Source organism: Hyperolius riggenbachi, chromosome 1, assembly GCF_040937935.1.
Source record: "Hyperolius riggenbachi isolate aHypRig1 chromosome 1, aHypRig1.pri, whole genome shotgun sequence".
NCBI lineage: Eukaryota > Metazoa > Chordata > Amphibia > Anura > Hyperoliidae > Hyperolius > Hyperolius riggenbachi.
In genome coordinates, this window is record NC_090646.1 from 151,506,623 (window position 1) to 151,528,179 (window position 21,557).

At 40.4% G+C, this 21,557-nt stretch overlaps 1 protein-coding gene across 13 annotated transcripts in view; it reads right to left on the bottom strand.

Annotated features, from left to right (window-relative positions):
• TENM3 (teneurin transmembrane protein 3) overlaps positions 1-21,557 on the bottom strand; it is a 1,708,801-nt gene that overhangs the window by 1,087,447 nt on the left and 599,797 nt on the right. The window lies entirely within an intron of this gene.

Consider the following 21,557-nt stretch of genomic DNA (forward strand, 5'->3'; position numbering starts at 1 on the left):
ACTGGCAAATTAATATTACATACTTACCTCACCTCTCAGATGCTCACCATTTTCTTCTTATGATGATTCCTTCCAGTTCTGACAAGATTTTGTCAGAACTGAAATACATCAGTTGCTGTCAGTTATAACTGAAATTGAAATTGGCGTGAAAATTGGTGGACGAAACATCAGTAACCTTTGGTATGCTGATGACACAACTCTTCTCTCAGAGATGGAGGATGGCCTGCAGCATCTGATTAATCAAATCAAAGATGAAAGTGCAAAGTTCGGCTTCCACCTGAATATCAAAAAGACCAAGATTATGACAACAGTAGATGACGGCAATATCAAGATAGCAGTTGACAGTAAAAAGATGGAGTGTGTGCTGGAATTCACCTTCCTCGGCTCTCAAATCGATCGAAATGGCGATTGTAGTCATGAAATAAACTGTCAGATAACTCTCGGCAGAAACGTGATGGTAAGCATGAACCATGGAAAAGCAAAGATATTAGCATTACGACCAAATGTAGACTGGTTCATGCCATTGTTTTCCTCATAACCATGTATGGCTGCGAAAATTGGATCCTAAGAAAAGCAGATAGAAGAAAGATTGACTCCTTCGAGTTGTGGTGCTGTCGACGGTTGCTTCTCATTCCATGGACAGCAAGGATGACGAACAAAGAAGTATTGGAACGTATAAGACCAGACATGTCTGGTCTTGGCCATGTGATGCGATCAAATTCCTCAGAGAAAGACCTAATGCTAGGACTGATCAGTGGCAAAAAGTGACAAGGCCATCAGAGAATGTGTTGGCCTGACACCATCAAAGCTGACACAGGATTGAGCTTAAAGGGAACCTTAACTGAACGGGGGGTAAAGAGCTTCAATTACCTGGGGCTATTACCAGCTCCCTGCAGCAGTCCTGTGCCCTCTGAGCCGCTCTGGAATCCTCCGGTCCCCCGCTGTCACTTAGTTTCATTTTTGACGACTCACCAGTCGGCCGGCCGCCATGCGTATTATTGTACGCATTCCCTACGGCAATTAGCGCTGTTGCGGACCACAACACGTACAAAAATACGCGTTGCCGCATATCTACGCGTGCGGAATGCGACAACGCGTATTTTTGTATTGCGGTCCGCAACAGCGCTAATTGCAGTAGGGAATGCGTCCAATAATATGCATGGCGGCCGGCCGACTGGTGAGTCGTCAAAAACGAAACTAAGTGACAGCGGGGGACCGGAGGATTCCAGAGCGGCTCCGAGGGCACAGGATTGCTGCAGGGGGCTGGTAATAGCCCCAGGTAAGTAAAACTCTTTACTCCCCGTTCAGTTAAGGTTCCCTTTAAGGCAACTGTCAGAAATGGAACAAGAGCATGGAGAGAGCGAACCCATAGAATCGCCAAGAGTCGGATACGACTGAATGGATAACATCATCATCATAACTGAAAGTTCAGCTGATGAGCAAGGCAATGTGTGCTGACCAGGAAGCTGTTATTGAGTAATGGCCATGTGCAAAATGGTGGCTGGAGAATTCCATTGATCACAGTGGACAAACAAGATGCAGGAGAGAAGAAATAGATTGAAGAGTAGACTAGTACAACATAGGTATGTCTATTTTGACTTTTCATTTTCAGTGCAGGCTTACTTTAAACCTGATTGGTAACACTCCCCCCTCCCCCTTCCCCCTCCAAAAAAAAAAAAAAAAAATGATTGGTTGCTTTAAATTGCTGTACCAGTTTTGCTCCGTTTTATTTATTTTCTTACTAGTTGTCTTCATAAATCAGCATCAGTAGTTGAAGCATAGAATCAGTTGTATAACTGGAAATAAAAAGAAAGGAACATACAGTCTGTGCATTGTGTTGGGAAAGGTTGACTCTCCAGTATTGTCCTTGCTGCAGCTGCAGAGGATGGCAGTCTAACTTCTAACACTTGGCATATGGATCATCACAGTATTTAGGTCTTAATCCCCTCTCACTAGCTCATAACTTATCAAAGAGGCACAGACACAAAAGCACACTGACATCTTTGTACACTTGTATAAAGTTATTCCCACTATTTGGGAAATCTTCCCGTGTTGTTCCCAAGCTATCAGATCCTCAAAGCCGCTTCCATCTCTAATACCGAGCTATTTTTTTTTCTGAAAAGAAGCTGAAATGTGACCAGATTGAGTTTTACAAAATTTGGCAGGGAAAATAAAGAAATATCATGTTACTGACTCGTTCACATGTCGGAGGTCTTTACAGTGGGCTGTGCCCGTGGAGCTGGCAACCGATTTGTACAGCATATTTCAATGTCTCAAAATAAATACAGTAACTTTAGACTTCTAGAGGAGGAAATATACAAAGCCTGACAGAGTAAATCTGCGATATGTGTCTTATTACTTATTCATGCTCTGAATCTGCATCTGCTTTATAAAGAAGTATTTGTTATTTGGTGACCTACGAGATCTCTCAGCACTGTGCATGCTTTTTGGCAGTGTGAGATAACTTCACATATTTGAAATATTTTCTTTTCAGTTTACAAGTTGCTTTGCCTTTTTTTGTGTTTTAATCATAGCACATGTAAAATGTGAGCAGTTTTAGTTTACTAGATGTGTAGTGCTCCAAATATTGAATATATCCTCTCAAAAATGTGTTATGGTTTAAAGGAATATACATTTGAAATGACAGGCACAGCACTGTATACATTTAAAAAAATGTGCAATACGTTCAAACCTCAATAACAGAATAGCATCTAGCTGATATATATATATATATATATATATATATATATATATATATATATAGATAGATAGATAGATAGATAGATAGATAGATAGATAGATAGATATAGATATAGATATATATATATATATATATATATATATATATATATATATATATATATATTATATAATATAAATATATATATATATTTATATATATATATATGTGTGTGTGTGTGTGTGTGTGTGTGTGTGTGTGTGTGTGTGTGTGTGTGTGTGTGTGTGTGTGTGTGTGTGTGTGTGTGTGTGTGTGTGTGTGTGTGTGTGTGTGTGTGTGTGTGTGTGTGTGTGTGTGTGTGTGTGTGTGTGTGTGTGTGTGAAAAGGACATATATATGAACAAAATAGGGTCAGTAAGCACCTGCATAAACAACACACAACACATGCATGGCATTGAATCGGTATATATCAGTGTATATAACTGGCAATCGCTGTATAAACAGTATATATATACATAGTATATGAATATATATATATATATATATATATATATATATATATATATATATATATATATATATTAGTATTTATATAGCACCCACATTTTCCGCAGCGCTGTACAGAGTGTATTGTCCTGTCCCATCAGAGGATCTCTCAATCTAATTCCTACCATAGTCATATGTCTATGTATGCATCATGTGGTGTATGTAATGTAATCTAAGGGCCCATTCACGCTAGGGCGATTAGCGGGTGATTTTTAAAGCTCCAGTGCAATTGTAACCCTATGGTAGTGATCCCACTGCCATGATTGGGCGCTTCGCAATTAACGGCAATCACAAAATGTGTTACCTGCAGCATTTTCTCACTTCACGATTATGGGGCAATCACGATAAAGTGCTTACAAAAGCGCTGATCGTGATTGCTCTCAATTGCGAGAGTGTACAGTGATTTTACTGCGCTAATTGTGGTAAAACCACCCGTGCAAAAAGGTAGCGCTAAGTGCTACCTTTTTGCGACTCACAAGTGTGAATGGGCCCTGAGGTTAATTTAGGGGAAACAAATTAACCTTTCTGTATGTATGACCCAGAGCTGAAAGGCAAGACTTTTAACCTCTACACCACACACACACACACACACACACACACACACACACACACACACACACACACACACACACACACACACACACACTGTACACACACACACACTGTACACACACACACACTGTACACACACACACACACACACACACACACACACACACACACACACACACACACACACACACACACACACACACACACACTGTACACACACACACACACACACTGTACACACACTGTACACACACACACACACACACACACACACACACACTCACAATCATTGGCTACTTCCTTAGGTACACAATTCTAGCACAAGGGTTGATTGCCTATTACAAGATTTTGAGACATTCTTCATGGATTTTGGTCCATACTGATATGATAGCATCACAGAGTTGCGGCAGATTTGGTGGGTGCACGATGTCAATCTTTCTTGCCATCACATCCCAAAGGTGTTCTATTGGGTTAAGATCTGGTGGAGGCCATTGGAGTACTGAAAACTCATTGGCATGTTCAAGAAACCAGTTTGAGATGTGAGCTTTGACATGGTGGATTATCCTGCTGGAAGTAGCTATCAGAAGATGGGTACACTGATCATAAAGGGATGGACATGGTTGGCAACATTACTCAAGTAGGCTGTAGCCTTTAAAAGATGCTCAATTGGTTCTAATGGGCGCACCACGAAAATGTTTCCCACCCCCACCATTATACCCCCAGCCTGAACTATTGATGCAAGATAGGAGGGATCCATGTTTCTCATGGTTTTTTATATCAAATTCTGACCTTACCATCTGAATGCCACTGCTGAAATAGAGACCCATCAAGCAAGGTAACATTTTTTTCAGTCTTGTGTAAGTATTTGGAAACTGTAGGCTCAGCTTCCTGTTTTTAGCTGAATGTTGTGTTCAGAGAAGGTATTTTGCATACCTTGGTTATAATTCCTCCATGTCTATATGACTATAGCATGTAGCCATGTGGGGATGATGGAGAGAGGGGCAGTAGTCTGGATGACTGACAGACTGCTGTTCTGTCAACAAAGCAAGATTTGGCTTTGGCACAGGAAGACAGTCTCCCAAAACCAGCCAGTCAGGAAAACACAATGGCCTCAATTCACTAAGCTTTATCAAACACTTTATTGAATGTTTGATAATTTACCTCATGGGTAAAATCTAATTTTGAATTCACTACAGCGTTATAGATTTATCGAATGTTTTATCAATTAAAACGTTCAATAAATCTATGACACCTTAGTGAATTCAAAATTAGATTTTACCCGTGAGGTAAATTATCAAACGTTTGATAAAGTGTTTGGTAAAGCTTAGTGAATTGAGGCCAATGTGGTTAAAATGAAAGTCTAAAATAGAACTTACATTTTTAAGGCTTTTTCATCCTCATCTCGGTGATATCAAAGTTTGTGAATTTGTAATACAGTATGACAGTACCATCATTTTTTTCTTTATTTACTTTTTCTTTTTTCATCCAAGAAATCTTGAGCTTATTAAAAAAAAAGTTCTGACTGCAGATGTGTGTGAACCACAACAATCACATAAGACAAGACAAATAACATTTATATCGCACTTTTCTCCTGGCGGACTCAAAGTACTAGAGTTGCAGCCACTAGGACGCGCTCTATAGGCAGTAGCATTGTTAGGGAGACTTGCCTAAGGTCTCCTACTGAATAGGTGCTGGCTTACTGAACAGGCAGAGCCGAGATTCAAACCCTGGTCTCCTGTGTCAGAGGCAGAGCCCTTAACCATTACACCATCCAGCCAAAGTAAACACACACACACACATATATATATATATATATATATATATATATATATATATATTAAAGAGACTCTGTAACAACATTGTCAGCCTTATTTCTTCTATCCTATAAGTTCCTATACCTGTTCTTATGTGGTCTGGATTACTGTGGCTTTTTCTAGTTGCACCATCTCTGTAATATATCTAATCTTCTTTTCTTTGTCAAACTTTGTCGACCCAGGGAGGAATAGGCTGCCTCTGTTGTAATGAATACAAGTTATGCACACCTCCTGCAGGCTTTGTGTGCCTTGTTTACTCCTCACAGACTGCTCTCAGTTTCAGCTTGTCTGTGTGATGCAGTTTGTGAGGCTGAGTGGGGAGGGAGCTGCCTGTCAAATGCTGAGAAACTGTGGGAATTCCAGACTGGAGTGCAGATAATTCACTATGTAATAAAAACTTGTAGTATACTGTAACATGATCACAGGAGATCACAGTGACTCGATTGGTATGTTTTTTATTGTACAAATCGGACAGTACAGATTCTCTTTAAAGGTAATTTTCAGATATCACACATGATTTTCCATTGGGAGTATAGTATTGCGGTCACTGATCCATGTTTCAACGTTTGTTTCACATGTTATGCGTCAGAAAAAGAGTGTGCATGAAATCATGTTTGAGCGTGCACTGTGTTGAGTGAATTAGCCCTGAACAAGTGAGGAGAGATACAGAGAGGGACATTCAACACTTTGGCATTGATATGCCAATAATGTGGACTGAGCAGGGAATACTCAGCTTCCAGTAAAAAAACAACAACATTTGTTTGTATCAATAAAAATGTCTACAAGACACGTATACGCTCAAAATCGCAATAGATGAGTCTATAAATATTACTCTAAGAGATAATGCACAAGTAATTGGCAAGAAACTAAGATGTTTATTGTTTGTGGACAATTACCTGCACATTACGTTAGTACATTTTTATAGACTCATCTATTGTGATGTATTTTGAGCCTATATGTGTCCAGTCAACATTTTATTGATGAAAATAAATGTTTGTTTTGACTAGAAGCTGAGTATTCCCTGTTTAAATAAATTAACGTATAAATGTCATAGCGGTAAATATCCCTTTCCTCTTTCATATTCCTTTAAAGGAACCCAAGGTGTGAAACCTATGGAAGCTGCCATATTTGTTTTAATTATATATTTCCTTTTAAACAATACCAGTTGCCTGGCAGTCCAGCTGATCCTTCTGGTCAGTATAGTCTAAATCTTACACCTGAAACAAGCATGCAGCTAATCTTGCCAGATTTGTCATAGACATCTGACTTGCATGCTTGTGCATGGTCTATGGCTTAACCTGCCTGGCATTCTGATTTGTGGGAATGTTTTTTGCAAAAAAAAATTTTATGTAGCTAACCTAGCGCTAGCTACATGATTCCCACCTCCCTGCAGCGTCCCTCCCTGCCCTCCGATTGCTGCCGGCGCATGACTCGTCCGGAAATCCCATTCTGAACGGGATTTCCTTGAGGGCTTCCCCCGTCGCCATGGTGTTTAAAAAAAAATTGTTCAAACCGGCCCAACGGGGCCTGAGCGGAGACCTCCGGCGTCTCTGGATGAGCCTAGCTTGTCTAGAACGCCAGGGAGGTTAAAGTATTAGAGGCAGAGGCTCAGCAGTACAGCCAGGCAATGTGCATTATTTAAAAGGAAATAAATATCCATATACTTCTCACCTCAGTTTCCCTTTTAGGAATTATGAAATGGCAACATACTGTGCTAACCATTAGTGATGACCGTAATCAGCTAATTACGGTTACACGAAATTTCACGTACCTTTTTGCAATTATGCCTATACGTGATTGTGATTTGTTAATTCAAGTGATTTTGTATACACTTTTGTAATTTTGCGTAAATTGTTTGTGTAATTTTTGCATCATTTTGTGCTGACAGTGAATAGAAAAACCTCCATACGTGCTATTGACACCATTGCTACATAAATTAAGGAGAATACTGGGAACAAGTCAAAAAATTTATTTTCAAAAAGACCTGGTAGTTTTTGTGAAAATTGATTTTTAAAAATGCAAGAAAAAATGTTTTTCAATCTCAGAAAAATGACAGTTTAAAAGCCATGTTTCCTTTGCTTTTTTTAAATCGATTTTCTCAAAAACCACAAGGTTTTTTTTTTATATTATTTTTTGACTTGTTCCCAGTATTTTCCTTAACATATGTAGCAATTTGGGTGTTGATGAGAGCATTGATGTAGACTTTGCTATTAACCACCAAATTCGGCATGAAAATACATGAAATAACCGCAAAATTATGGCTGGATTACATTAACATGCGAAATTTCGCATTAAAATTTTGCATCATAATAGCGAATTAAGATGCAAAATTACAACTATGCCAAATTTTTGCTGATCACTACTAACAATTTGGGAGCAGGTTTTGCTGGATCATCTATGCTATCTTCTCTGTAGATCAATGGTCCTCAGGCTAAGGCCCACGGGCCGAATGTGGCCCCTGAGGCTTTTTTACTGCCCCCCTCCCCCCCCCCCCACACACACACAAAATGTATTACTTATAGTTGCGGTCAGCTACATCTTTAAATATTGGTGGTCCTCATATATAGAATAGCAGTGCTGGCACCACCCATCCACATAGAAGCCAGAAAGCAGTAATTTGCTGGCTTCCAATCAAATTCCACATCAGGTGACACTGCTGTCCAATGCAGGTTGTCACCAGGGTATGCTTCACTGTCTGGCCTGCAAAGACTTCTACATCATTTTATGTATTCTCCAGCCCCCAGCAGTCTGAAGTATGTTGCCCTCAACCCAAAACGTTTGGGGACCTCTGCTGTAGATATTTGGAGATCTCTGGAGATGCATTAGTAAATCAGGCCCAGAATGTTTTTGGGCTGCAAAAGGAACCTGCAGTAACATGGAGGAAACTCCTGAAAACATGGAGCAAACACACAAACTGTGTGGTGATTTGGAGGAATCTGGTCAAACATCATAAACTGGAGCAATATGCTGGGAAATGGATCAGTGTTAATTTAGAATAGGTAACCTCTGATTATACCAGTTTGTGCATGTACTGTACATTGTGCATGTTTAATACTTTAAAGCTTTAAATTATTATTATTATTATTTTCTTGTTTGTTTGTTTTTTTTATAAAGTGGAAGGTTACAACCTCACATAGTTAGTGCTTGCTGTGTTACCAATGACAAGAATTTTATCACACTCGCTGTGCCGAGATGCAGAGTGACAGCAGTAAAGTTCTGCTGAAAATGCTGTGCAGCTTCCACCTCTTTTCCCCAAAAGTTGCTTTCCATTGCTCTCTCTGTCTCTGTAGAATTACTTATTTCCTCCCGTATCTCCTGGCAATGGAGATTCTAAAATTAATTAAAAAAAATAGAAATTTCTCTTTAATTTCTTTCAGATTATGCAGACTGCACAGTGAACAAAAAAAGGCCTATTACATCCTACTCCCTCTCCCCTTGCCAAGTAAATAGGATTTGGAGTAACAGGGTTCTTACACTAAATAGTTACTTTATTTTAAATAGTTACTTTTTATCCTTCAATGTACATTTTTACATGGATGATCAAAACATAAAATTAGCCACCATTTTTAAATTTCAAAATACTATTTATTTATTGTATTTATAAGGCGCCAACATATTATGCAGCACTGACTAAAACTTCAAATAATTTCACCAAATGTCAGAAGTATAATGATCCTTAAAGAGACACTGAAGCAAAAAAAATGATATAATGAATTGGTTGTGTAGTATGGATAATTACTAGATCATTAGTAGCAAAGAAAATATTCTCATATTTTTATTTTCAGTTATATAGTTTTTTTATAACATTGCCTCACTCTCTGATATTTGCAGTTTACACACTATTTAAAAGTCTAAATTATTTTACGGAGCAGGCTAGTGAACTTTTGACCTGTCCTCTGCAGGAAAACAAAGAATACAGTTCCAGACAATTGAGATAATAAGCGTCAGAAGACAGAGCTCTCTGCGACTTTGAAAGTCGTGGAGCTCAATGGCTCTTTTGCATTGATAACAACTGGAGTTTCTTAACTCCTCCTGTACTCAAAACAATATTAGACTTATGTCTCTGTTCCTAATGTTTTATTTCTTTTTTTTCGCTTCAGTGTCTCTTTAAAGGCGCATTGATAAAACATTGTACAATTGGCTTGCTGCTTCAGTTATGCTAATGTCTGGCTCAGAAATGTTTCTACCTGGAAGGTGAAAATAATTGCCTCTAGCTCCTCCCAGCTGCATCTTCTGCAAAAAGAGATCCCTTTGTCTTTCTCTGCATATATTATAGAACCAAGACCAACTTTGGATGGGGCATGTGATGGTTAAAAAAAATCACATTCGCTCAGCTCACCGAGACTGAAAGAGCTATAATGCAACTCTACAGGGTGTGTGAATCATTGGCCACCAACCTCAGGTCTTCCAAGAACCAAGACAAAAGATCCACACTCAAGGGACATGCTGACTCAGAACTTTATTCAAATAAATCGGTACATAAAGGAGCAGATACACTAACACATTCCATGCCAAAGGATGCTTACTCATAGGCGATGACTAAGCATCCTTGGATGTGAAATGCATTAGTAAATCTGCTCCTTCATGTGCATATTGTTAATTCATTGAATAAATCTCTGAGTCAGCATATCCCTCGGATCTTTTTCTTGGTTCTTAGTTGTGATGGTTCCCACGTGGTAAGCCAATTTAAACCCTGGCCAACCATATATACATGGCCAACATGTAAGAGCCCCCTGTAGTAACAAAGCTAAAACCCTATATAGAGGAAAAGAAGGAGACTGTTGTACGATAACCAACATAATGTGGTCATTTAAGTTTTTTTTTTTCTGAAGTGTTCAAAATATGCAGTAATAGTTCAATAGTTTTTCAAAATCCTGTAGTATTCATGAAGTTACTGTTGGTATCAGGGGCGTAACAATAGACCTTGCAAGGGATGCCTCCGCAGGGGGGCCCAGAAGCCACAGGGGGCCCAGTGGGGGAAAAAGTTTGAGAGACTGACAAGCAACTAAGGGCATGGAGAGAAAACGTATTCTACTCTCCTACCATTGTTATGTTGACTGCATGTGTCTACCACACAGATAGGGAATCATACACACTTTGGAATTTGTACACTGTCCCTGCTCCCTAGGGTTCGTAAAAAACATCTGTCTCACACTGCAGCAGTTCTGATGACTTCATGTACAACATTATAAACAAAAGAGTCACAGTTGGAAAAAAAAGTTGTAGACCTCCCCTCAGAAGAGATTCCTAGATTCTTATCACACACAGGCTATTGACCTTATGGTGTCTGATTACTGGACAAAGTGGAGTGGATAAGATTGATGTCTGACTGTCGCTACCTCATTGAGAGTTTGTTGTCTCATACTGAGTCCAAGATCCTGTAATAACAGTATAAATCAGTGACATTCTGAATGCTTTGCCAAAGTTACAGTGAATACTATATCTTATGTTCAGCATGTCATTGCTGTTCCTCCATATAGCATGTGCTCTAATGTAGCAAAACAATACGGCTGTGTGTGTATGTCTGTACTGGGAGCCGAGCTGCAACGAGGGACTTGTCGGCTGCAAGGGAATGGAGGAAGCCCCGGGTAAGTAGATCTGGGGTTAGCATAGATTGCCTGACATTTCCTTTAAGTCTAAGTGTTTTTATCTGCATGGGGAAAACACATTGGTCCTCAGTTTTCCTGTGCAGAACGTGAGAGGGCCCCCTTCCAAAGTTTTGCAGGGGGCCCAGTGATGTCTAGTTATGCCGCTGCGGTATAATACCAAATTGTAGTGTATTTTACAGATAAAATGCCGGATTGAATAGAATAGAATAAAATAGAAAATCTTTATTGTCATTGTAACAACCGAAATTTTACAACAAAATTCTTAAGTGCAATTTTCCAGCAAAAGCAAAGACAGCATAACATTCCATTCCTACATACATTGCATTGCACACACCCCTTATCAACATGGCCACTTAGCAGCATTTACCATAGAAATGGCTGAAGGATAAAAACTGTTCTTTAGTCTATTTGTCTTAGTTTTTATAAGTCTAAAACATTTTCCAGAAGGCAGATGTTCAAATAACACATGTCCTGGATGTGAGGCGTCGCTTAAATTTTTCTTAATATTCCTGAAACAATAAGACGTATATAATTCTTCTAATGGAAGGAGAGGACAGCCAACTATCCTCTGGGCAACCTTAATTACCCTATGAAGCTGCTTTTTCCGTGCTACTGTGCAGCTTGAAAACCCTGCACAGAGACAGTCGACTAGGACACTCTACACTGTACTGCGGTAAAAAGACACCAACAATTTCTCAGGAATATTATTCTTCCTAAGCACCCTTAAAAAATATAGCCTCTTCTGTGTCTTTTTCACTACTTCAGCAATATGTGACCCCCAAGTCAGGTCCTCTTTAATAGTAACTCCTAAAAACCGAAAGTCTGTGACCCTTTCTACAATATTTCCATTTATAATAAGTGGCTGAATGTCATCTGCCTTCTTCCTAAAATCCACTACAAGCTCCTTGGTTTTAGCTACATTTAGGAGCAGATTATTGTCTCTACACCACATTTCCAGCCTTTCTACCTCATCCCTATAGGCAGACTCATCCCCCCCTGATATAAGCCCCACCACTGTAGTGTCATCAGCAAACTTAACGATGGTGTTACTATGGTGGGCAGGAACACAATCATGAGTGTAGAGGGTATAGAGCAGGGGGCTCAGCACACAACCCTGAGGAGAGCCAGTGCTGAGACTGATAGATGAGGAAAAATTTGTACCCACTCTAACCCTCTCAGGACGATCGCTCAAAAAGTTCTTAATCCAGAGGCAAGTTGAATATGGAAGCCCTATGTCTGACAATTTGGTCACCAGTCTATGGGGTATAATAGTATTAAAAGCAGAACTAAAATCAATAAAAAGCAATCGTGCATAACTCCCTCGCTGCTCTAGATGGGACAGTACAACATGGAGGACAGTAGCCACCGCATCCTCTGTGAACCTATTTGATCTACAGGCAAACTGATGTTGATCAAACATGGGAGGAATAAAAGACAATATAGAGTTCCTGATGAGCTTCTCAAAACACTTCATAATCACAGGTGTCAATGCGACTGGCCTGTAATCATTAAGGCTAGTGATGGTCTGTTTTTTGGCCAGAGGAAGTATAACAGAGGATATTTATCCAAATTATATCTACATTTTTACCACACTTGGAAAAAAACAAAGTATTTCTTTGTGGATTAATGTTTGGTTTTACCAATTTCAGTCAATCACCAATAGTGCAATAATATTATCATTAATGCTTAGTGAATTGAGGCCTATGATTATTCGTATGGACACCATAAACATCTCTAAGCTAAGTATTGCTCTTCATGCTTCATCAGTTTATGCCCTGCTATTTTTAAATAAATAGCTTCTCTGCCTTCCTTCTCCATTGTATCAGTTCTTGTCCCATTGGTATGCATTCATTATTATGCAGCATTACACTTTTTCCATATGAATTTTTTCACACTCATTATTGGGGGTATCCTATATAAATTATCACAATATGCTTTTCATTTATTTTTCAGTTATTGTCATTATGGTTTCTTGACATATGAATTGTTTATGTGAGCACTTCAGCAATTTTTTCAGCAATGGTGCTCTAATGTATTATTAATGAATTTATCTTGCAGAAGTGATTAGTAGTTGTTTTTTTTTTGGCATATATTTAGTGGGTGATTGTTAATGCACCATTATATCATAATACTGAAAGGTTTCAGCAGTTTTATGAAGACAAGTGCCTTGGATCATCTGGATCCTCTTCTTGGAGATATAACTTTCATCGTTACTGAAGGCAGGTGGAGCAGTAGGTCTACTGATGTATTTGTGCTATTTTTCATAATGCTGAAGGTCTCAAGTTTTTCTTTAAATTTACATTTTTTGAATTAAGTGGCTGAATAGATTCAATATGATTTGCTATACCGTTATAACTAATGATATTAATAATCTTTCAGGACTAAGTATTTCATTTGGGAAGGGGTGGACATCTTTGCCTGTTTGCTTTGATTGGTACAATTTCTACCTGCCTACAGTTTGCGTTGCTGACCATCTCCAATGGCTATTTGTCTTATATAATTTGCAGTGGAGCAGTGGAGTAACTATAATTCATGGGGCCCCCCAGAGAAACTTTGAAGGGCCCTCCCAAATGTTCATACCTCTTCCCTTGCCTACCCTTTGATGCCCATCATGGCCTTGGAACCCATCTCACAAGGGTCATAAAAAAGTGTGGCCATCATGCTCTTCACATCCATAACAAATGTAGCCACATAAACACCTGGTCTGAAGTAAAGTCACCTGTATCGGAGTAAGGGAAGCTTAAGAATTAGGTCCCCCCACAGCTCTGGGCCCCCTGCAACTGCAGAGGCTGCTCTCCTTGTGTTATGCGGTGGTGTTTGGAGCAGACACTTGCACTTATATAACCTGCCAATGACAACGGTAGAAATCAGTAAGGTTGTGATGCCATTGCTTTGTGAATGAGGCTGAGTTCTTTACCAAGTAAGCAGGATGCAGTTAATGAGATCTTACTGTAGGTTGAGGGTCCAATAAAATAGGTCCGCACAGTTCTCAAGAGATAAAGATAGAAGGGTTTCTGTAAAAATCTGTAGCAATGCATACATACAAGTGATGTCTATAAATATATATGGTAAGTAGCGTAATATATGCAGCTTGTTACTTCCAGTTCACTGTAGAGAAACAATTTATGAGTTCTGTTACATACCCAGAGGCGTAGCTAGGGCTTTCAGCGCCCGGGGACAAAGACTATTAATGCGCCCTCTAAGGGGAGAAGTATGCGTGCCCCACCAAAAAAGGGGCGTGACCATGCAACAGAATGTGGGTGTGGTAATGGGTGGAGCCAAATATACATGACCTTAGCAGTGGTGTAAAAGGTCTGCCAGGGAAGTTTAAGGTCTGCCATAGTGTTTCCACCCAAAATACATGTAATCTGACAGCATTTCACCAAAAATACATGTAATTAGGCAGAGGTTCATCCAGAATACAGATAATATGGCAATGGTTCCCCCAAAATAGACGTAATCTGGCAGCAGTGGTTACCCCAACATACATATAATCTGGCAGCTGTTCCTCAAAATAGGTACCCCTAGTATAGGTAACCTGGTCTATAGGTGTCCCCAGTGGCAGTAAACCAGGCCTATAGGTGTCCCCAGAATAGGTAACCAGGTGTATATGTTCCCCCAGTATATGTAGCCAGGTGTATATGTCCCCTGTATATGTAGCCAGTGGTATATGTGCCCAGTATATGTAGCCAGGGGTATTGTAATCCCCAAAATAGGTAGCCAGGGGTATATTAACCTATTTTGGTTCCTGGACGTAGTTTCTACGTCCAGGAACCATGCGCGCTACCGCGCGCTCCCACGGCCGATCGTGCGCGTGCACGCGCACTCCCGGCCGCGGATTCCGTAGCCAAGGAATCAATGTATCGGGCTATGAAGCCCGATCATTGATTCTTCTCCCCCGCTGAAAAAGCGACAGCTTCTTTCAGATGCTGCGCCTTTTCTGTCCGTTCCCTTCCTGATGCGCCACTCTAAGCGTGTGTTACGCTTAGAGTGACGTCATGTAAACAAACTCATGGCCGCCATCTTGTGGCCAAAAAGGAATACTACACCTGTAAAAAAAAATAATTTAAAATTAACACACATTTACATTATAAATCTATTGTTTACCTCCCACCCTCCCAAAACTACCTAAATAAAATGTTTACAATAAAAAAAAAAAACCATTACAATAAAAAAAAAAAAAACATGTAAATATTTACCTAAGGGTCTAAACTTTTTAAATATCAATGTAAAGATGAAATATTTCTATATTTTTTTTATTTTAAACTTGTTAATAGTGATAGATGCAAAATGGAAAAAATGCACCTTTATTTCCAAATAAAATATTGTCGCCATACATTGTGATAGGGACATAATTTTAATGGTGTAATAACCGGGACATATGGGCATATACAATACGTGAGTTTTAATTATGGAGGCATGTATTATTTTAAAACTATAATGGCTGAAAACTGAGAAATAATGAATTTTTCCATTTTTTTCTTATTCTTCCTGTTAAAATGCGTTTACAGTAAAGTGGCTCTTAGCAAAATGTACCCCCCAAAGAAAGCCTAATTGGTGGCGGAAAAAACAAGATATAGATCAGTGCATTGTGATAAGTAGTGATAAAGTTATAGGCTAATGAATGGGAGGTGAACATTTCTCTCGTGAAAACCACGGAACCTGAATGGGTTAATCACCAGAATAGGTAGCCAGGTGTCCCCCCCAGCGGGAGCCCAGAGAAGAGGGAGAGCAGTGGGGAAGAGCGGAGCCCCCCCCCCCCTTTACCTCACCTTGGTTTTCCCCTCTTTCTCGGTCCCCCCTCCAAATATGAGCGGCGGGCGACAGAACACTTACTCTATTCCCGGAGGAGTAGACCGATCTGTGCTCTGCTACTCTGATCTAGACTAGACCAGAGTAGTGGAGCACAGAACTTTCTATGCGCCGTGTATAGGGTAAAGGTGGCCATACACTGGCCCGATTTGCGGCCGTTTCGACAGCAGATTCGATCACTGGGATCGAATCTGCTGTCAATCGTTCGCGCAACACGCACCCGCCGATCCGATTTCCTCCCGAAATCGGATCGGTCCGTCGATCGCGTCGTGCGGGAAATTACCCTCGATCGCCCGCGGGTAGGGAGCGCGTCGCTAGCGGCGGCCGATCCGATCAGGTATACATTACCTGAGGCTGGCTCCCGGGCATCCCGTCCGTCACTGCTCCCATCATGGCACCTCCGGCATCCTCCTATAACTTCCGCTGTCATGCCAGTGACAGCGGAAGTACAACTAGAGGGCGCTCTATTTGAACTTCCGCTGTCACTGGTGTGATAGCTTAAGTTCTATGCGGATGCCGGAGCCGGAGGTACCACATGACGGGGACATCACGCCCGGGAGCCAGCCTCAGGTAATGTATGCCGGGCGGGGGAAGCGGCGGCAGCAGCAGCTCAGCAGATTGTGAATCGGTTTCAGGCTGAAATCGATTCACAATCTGTTTGCAGTAAAGGCAGCCATACGATCCCTATCTGATCAGATTCGATCAGATAGGGATCTGTCTGTTGGTCGATCTGATGGCAAATCGACCAGTGTATGGCTGCCTTAAGTGTTCTGTCACCCGCCCCTCATATCTGAAGAGGGGAGTGAGAGAGAGGGGGAGCCCCAAGGTTATGGAAGGGGGGATGTCTGCCCTTCCCCACCGCTGTGCCCACTGCTCTCCCTCTTCTCTGCACTTCCGCTATAATTAAATAAATATATATATTAAAAAAAAAACTCAGGTCACAGCTGGGCGCCCCTAGGGACCCAGCGCCCGGGGGCACATGACCTACCCTGCCCACCCCTAGCTACGCCCCTGTACATACCATGCAGGGCGGGTTAGGAGAGACTTATTCAAGCTGATCAGCTTGCTTATTACACCACCCTTCATGTGCATCAACAGACCACTGCTTTCAAGTGCCAATGACTGTGTATTGCCTCTATTGCCTTCACATATGTTGCTGTGGATAATGAGTGTGAGATCTTTAGCAAGGACCTTGGCTTTCAAAGGTTAGTTAATTTGGTACCATTGCTGCACATTTCTCATAGTCTATGACACATATGTACAATCTCTAGTTTAAGATGCTAGATGAAATGCTACAAAAAAAACCAAAAAAAAACTTGAAGAGGAACTGCAGTGAAAATAATGCAATGAAAAAAAAAGTGCTTCTTTTTTTACAATAATTATTTATAAATAATTTAGTCAGTGTTTGCCCATTGTAAAATCTTTCCATTCCCCGACTTACATTCCGGAATGTATCTCATCACGACATCTTTACTGCTGGCAGGTGATGTCTGCGGACGGAGATGCTGCTTGCTTGGCAGCTGGAAACAGCTGTTATTTCCCACAATGCAACGAGGCTCACAGAGAGCAACCTGCTAAGATGTTGGTCATGACATCACACTGTGGGAGGGGTTTTCCTCAATATCAGCCATATAGACCCTCCTGATGATCTGTTTGAGCAAAGGTAAAGAATTCTCATGGGAAAGGGGGCATCAGCTATTGATTGGGATGGAGTTCAATCCTTTGTTAAAGTTCCTCTTTATGTTTTCCCAAAAATGTTTTTTTTTCAAAATTCAATCATTTGTAACCCATAAACCCATAGAAATCATTTAACTAAACTACCTGTAAGATAACACAGGCATCTGATTTAACATTAAAAGCTCAATACTTTGGGTATAAGCATTTTAATTGCAAAGACATGCATGTATGTATGTGCATTTGGCTTGTATTATGCATTGAATAACCATCAGCTGAATTCCCATAGGGTCTGTAGTAGCAAATAATCTTTGTTACTTATTTCATCAAAGTGAAATGGCCATGAAAATGGCTAATCCCTGACTCACCGGACCACTGATTGGCAGTGTGTATTACTGCTGGCACTAATAACCTTGTATAGTAATATGATAATACCTAAACTTGTCACAGCAGTAACAGAGGCTCATTTACCTCAATGAACAGCTTTATATTAATTATATGCAGCTCTTCAGTGTTCCACAAAAGGTTTAAGGGTTTTATTCAGCACTGAACAATTAGTCAATTTTGCTTTGCAAGTTGTTATTAACAATAATGATGGTGCATAATGTGATGGAAAGGTCATACTTAGATTTTCAATGTCAAGATTTTTAAAAAAATATAATTTGATTTTACTCAGGAATAAAGAAAGTGAGAATAACTGTTTAGCTTGGAGTTATTGTGGAATCCTTAGGGCAATTTTAAATGTTTCCAATGCTATTATAGTTTGCTAAATTGATGATCTACTCTGAAGAATAGAACCAAATGATCGTTTTTCTCTATTTATTACACTGTTCACATAGCGGCATAGCAATGGGGAATGTAGAGGATGTGACCGTATTGCGACCCACAGGCCCTCACTCAACCACAGCATTAGCTCTCCATTGGTCCTGCACAGGTAATAATCACTTCTATAGATGCCTTGAATGGTAGGAATTATTAACAAACTGTTCCCCATCCCCTTCTTGCATCTCTGATACTTTGGTTGCGTCCTATCAATTGTTGTGTATCGGGGCATGGGGGATCCAATGTAAAACTTGCACTGGGGCCCATAGCTCCTTCACAGGTGTTCACAGGTACTCTTCATAAAGTAAATTGCTATAAAATGGAGTGATAAACATGAAAACAAGACAATCTTCAAGCAGTGGGAAAATAATACTCCTGCTTGTAACATGTGTGCATTTTCGCTCTCTCTCTTTTTTTTTTTGGAGGGGGGGTGGGCTGAAACCCTTATCTGGAGACCTTTCAAGGCCAGTAAACTAAAGCATATAAGAGGAAAGGTGGAAAATCAGTGCTTCCAAGTGCATGCCCGATAGACTATGTCAGGGCTTCCCAACCCTGTCCTCAAGTACCACCAACAGTACATGTTTTTCAGAAAACCACAGACATGCACAGGTGAGGTAATTTGTGTCTCAGCAGAGCTGATTAACTACCTCTGTGGAATTCCACAAAACATGCCCTGTTGGTGGTACTTGAGGACAGGGTTTAAAAGCCCTGGACTATGTGACCAGCTTTGAAATTGGTTGCATGAATTGGTCGGACATGCTGCAAGACGTAGGACCACCTTGGTTGATTGGGTGCGGGCGGTAATGGCAAGTAATATTGGGACAAGCAACGAACGCAACAAAACCTCCAACAATGTGCAATCCAGCCCCCCCCAGTGCACTATACATTTTTCTGGCTGTGTCCACCGATTGTCTGTCACTGGCTCTGGACCCATCCTTGGTCCATACACGCGCCCCATGTGGTTGCTGGAGTAACATGGGCAGGCAACCATGTGGGGTGCGCATATGGACGAAGGATGGAGCCAGCAAAGACAAGTGCTGGACACGGACAGGTAATGTTTAATGCACTGGAAGGCACATTGCATACTGGAGGGCAGCAAGACTGCAGATGCGGCATTAGACAAGGCTGATTCCGGATCGATTGCACAAAGAAATTGATTGGGAATTGGTCTGCTGTGTATAGGCAGCCGGTAGATCTCTCTCTAATCAGATACGATCAGAGAGAGATTTGTCTCTTGGTCAAATCTGCTCATCATCCCTAGGTGTATAGGTACCTTAAGTCCACTTGAAAATCTGCAGAACATACACTATCATTACAACAGCTATTTTGTAACAGAATGCCACACAATGTTATCTTTCTAATTCAGACTGCATCTGCTTTAACTTTTGGAAACCATGGTAACAGTGTATGGCTTGGATAAAGGATTCTAAATTTCTTATCTATATATTTGTGTCATTGGTTTTATAAGGCTGCACACAGCAGGACGTACAATTCCTCACAAGCCTGTACACTCATTTACTGCAGAGATACTGGGGATGTGCATATAACTTTCGTATCAATCATTTCCATCTCAGTAGTAGCTACGGTCATACTAGGCAGCTTTTGCAGTGGAGCTAAAGGAGAGCCCAGAAGACACCAGAGGAATAACATGAAGAAAGTTTTTCTTATACAGTCCACATTTTTTTCTGTTGAAAATCTGTCCGTAGCCTGCAGGAGAGACACTGAATGCAGTTCCATGTGTGTGGCAGATAGTTGTGCAGCACACTTGGTCCATCAGAAAACTCATTAAGTGTCACTCTGATTATAGTGGGATATTTTCTGTACTGTACAGTTTATCAGTTAAAAAAAAGAGAGGTACCGACCTAGGAATCTCAATAGATCTCGAAGACCTCTCTGACATCTGGACTAACCTCACGAAAATCTCCATTAATACAGACTTTGTCGAAGGTAATTACAAATTACTTTTTAGTTGGTATTTGGTTCCACATCGATTGGCCAAATTTAGTAAACACATTACCCCAAATTGCTTCAGGGGCTAAAATGCCTTAGGCACTCATGATCATGTTTGGTGGAAATATACCAAAGTGTGTCACTTATGGCTGAGGGTGTGTACTTGGGCCTCATCTTTAATCAATAAACCAGTACCTAGAAATCCTATTCATACATTATTAGGTCTTCCCTTTCCTAATCTAACCAAAGCACAAAATACATTTATCAATCACATATTTACTGCTACTAAGCTTACTAATGCTGCTGCTTGGAACTTGAGAACTTTGTCCTTTGACTTGGTCAGAAATAGACTCTCTCGTACCCTCTTCTTTGAAAAACTACACACTAGGATGGAAGAAAACATAGCTAAGTTTAATAATGTCTGGATGCCTTTTGTGGAATACCTTCTGGGCTCGGAACGCAGTTCTTGGGTAAGAAACCTCTGAGGTTTCTATAATCTCTTGCCCACCCCATCATCTAACCATGGAACTACAGGCTTTCCTTGTCCCACATTCTCCTCTCTCTCATACCTCTCTCATACCTTTTCTCTACTTTACTTCTCCTTTCGTTTATTTCCTATCTCTTTGCTGTTTTTGCTTCAGGATCACTCTCAAATCTTGCCAGCCTCAACCCTTTATGTACATAAGGCGCATTTTAATGCACCCTTCCCCTGTCCTGGCTGGAAGACAGGCTACATTAGCTATTTCATATTACTGATTGGAATACACTCCTGCCCAACCAAATTTGGTCTAGTGAATGGGTAGGAGATATTTTCCCAGTTATCACATCTACACTTGCTTTATCCCCTACGGTAGTATAATCGACGCCACTTTTCTTATTTAACTTGCCAACTGTACCTGCAAAGAACAGTTAAATGTTTTCAATGATTCATATAGATGTTATTCTATTATGATTATGATTTCCTTGAACATTGTCTGTTACTGTTTAGACGACAATACTTGTTTGTTTGACGTTACACTCGGTTTATGAAAATCTCTGTACAATCTTCTCTTTAGAAAACTCAATAAAAAATGATTGAAATAAAAAAAGAGAGGTACCA